Raw genomic sequence first — 2,103 nt, 5'->3', positions numbered from 1 at the left:
CTTACATATGTGAAATTACAGACAAATGCAAATGTAGTCAAAAAACAAAATTAAAATCTGTTTATAGAAAATGTATTAGCTATTTTTTTAATTAGAGCCTATTGTATTATGGTACCATATAGGCAAATTTCATATATTATTTTATATTGATGGTAATTTTCACTATGAATTTTTCTAGTAGATATTACTATTCCATTTGGCAGATGAGGAAACTAAGTGTCAGGGAGGGCACATGACTTGAAGGAAACACAGGAAACACGCGTGTGTAATAATTCCCACTCTTGCTGCTCGTGGCTTTTCATGATTGACAATGACTTGCTTAGGGGTTTGGCTGCTTCTGGCCCCGCCAGTTCATCCAGAGAGAGTAAGGCAATCCATAGCTCTGCAAAGTGATCAGGAAGCTCTGACTGGATGAGTGGTAGAGGTATTTGATCATGAAGCCAAAATTGTGAAATGAACATTAACATATCTGACACTGTGGCTCACGTCAGAGGTAAAATCAGTGCAGAAATAGTTTTGCTGGAGTATTTTGCTTTAGTACTACATAAAACTGTATTTACCATTTTGATAAATCATTCCTAATCCCTAACATAGAGGTCAGAGATCTCCCTTATCAGTATACCAATAGTCCAGGCATCCTCAGTGGAAAGAGAATGCATATTTTCTAAAAGTGGTAGAGAAAAACCTAAGGTTCTTGACTCCAGTGGGTTCATTAGTCATATGCTGGCTGCTGGAACAGATCACCACCTCATGGTGACATGGTCTCCTCCTTGGATGGATGCTGGGTAGAGAAAAAAAAAAATCCATATATTGAACATACTCAGTGTATTTTCAAACAAGCCTTAAGGCAGTCATACCAAGACACATTTAACCGAAAGAGTTGTGGAAGCATTTCTGTTTGCATTTTAGCAGTTTCAGTACCAGAGAATTGACATCCCAGGAGTGGAATTTACAAATGTGAGGGCTTACACAAATGCTCTTTTGGAGTATGTGGGCTTTAGAGAGGAGAACCAACTTCCCCTATAAATGGGGTCATGGACAGTGATGAATGAATTGTTCTTAATAAGATTTTAACTCCAAGTTATGATTCTCTCATCATGATTCTGTTTTCTTTTTCAACAGCTTTTTTGTTTTCTAACTTTAAAATGTTATGAGGATTGTCATTTGTTTTCTCTTTCTTGTAGGCATATAGTCTCTTTACAGCACAAAATGGTGGGGGATATATTTGTATTGGCTTTGGGTGAACACTTCTTGTACACTTTTGAGTACAAGTGTACTTGAAAGAGTACACTTCTTTGAAGAGTAATATGTGAATATGTCTTTACTCTTGAATTTGTTGAAAATATGAAAATTCCAAGGTTTATGTGGTTAACAGTGAAACCTTCTGGTGTACAATGGAACATGACTAGTTTATTAAGTAGCACAAGTGATAAGTCTCCAGCAACCTGCAAGCCATTAGAGATACTTCTCAGAGGTACACTCTAATGCCTAATAAATGGCATGTAATGGCTGGAAATTTAATCAAGGATTCCCTGTGTAGTCTAGAGTCGAGGATGAAGGATCGGGATTGTATTTTGCATGCAAAATATCCCTCTCTCCATGCCATCAGGTAAGGTCAGAGTAATCAGTCTATGTGTAACATACTGGCATTTGATTCAGAGTCAGGGAAAATACAATATGCTTTACTCTTAAGGAAATACCTTCTTTATTGAGAATGGGTAATCCAGAGCCCAAGCTGTTTAAGGAAAAACAGCTGAAATATAATACAATAATTCCAAGTACAGACCAATGATGGCCAAGTGTTCGATTAATCTTTCAAAAAACAAGTGGGTAAGCAAAGTCCCCCAGTAGCCACATGGTGCTATGAATGCCTGTTAAGGGCTGAACATGTCTAATTTATATATGACTGCAGGTTCAACATGATTTAGTGGGAAGGAAATAAAATAAAATCTGCAGAAATGAATGAAATGGAAATCATTAAGGAAGGTTTTAAGGTTTAAAAGGTTTTAAGGAAACTTTTCAAGAAAAAGTTTATGTCATAGCTCCCAAATCACAGTAGCCCTGAAGAGTACAGATGAAAAGATTCCAGCTCATTAACTCCTT

Source organism: Propithecus coquereli, unplaced genomic scaffold, assembly GCF_000956105.1.
Source record: "Propithecus coquereli isolate 6110/MARCELLA unplaced genomic scaffold, Pcoq_1.0 Scaffold250, whole genome shotgun sequence".
NCBI classification, from domain to species: domain Eukaryota; kingdom Metazoa; phylum Chordata; class Mammalia; order Primates; family Indriidae; genus Propithecus; species Propithecus coquereli.
This window is presented reverse-complemented; position numbering follows the sequence as displayed.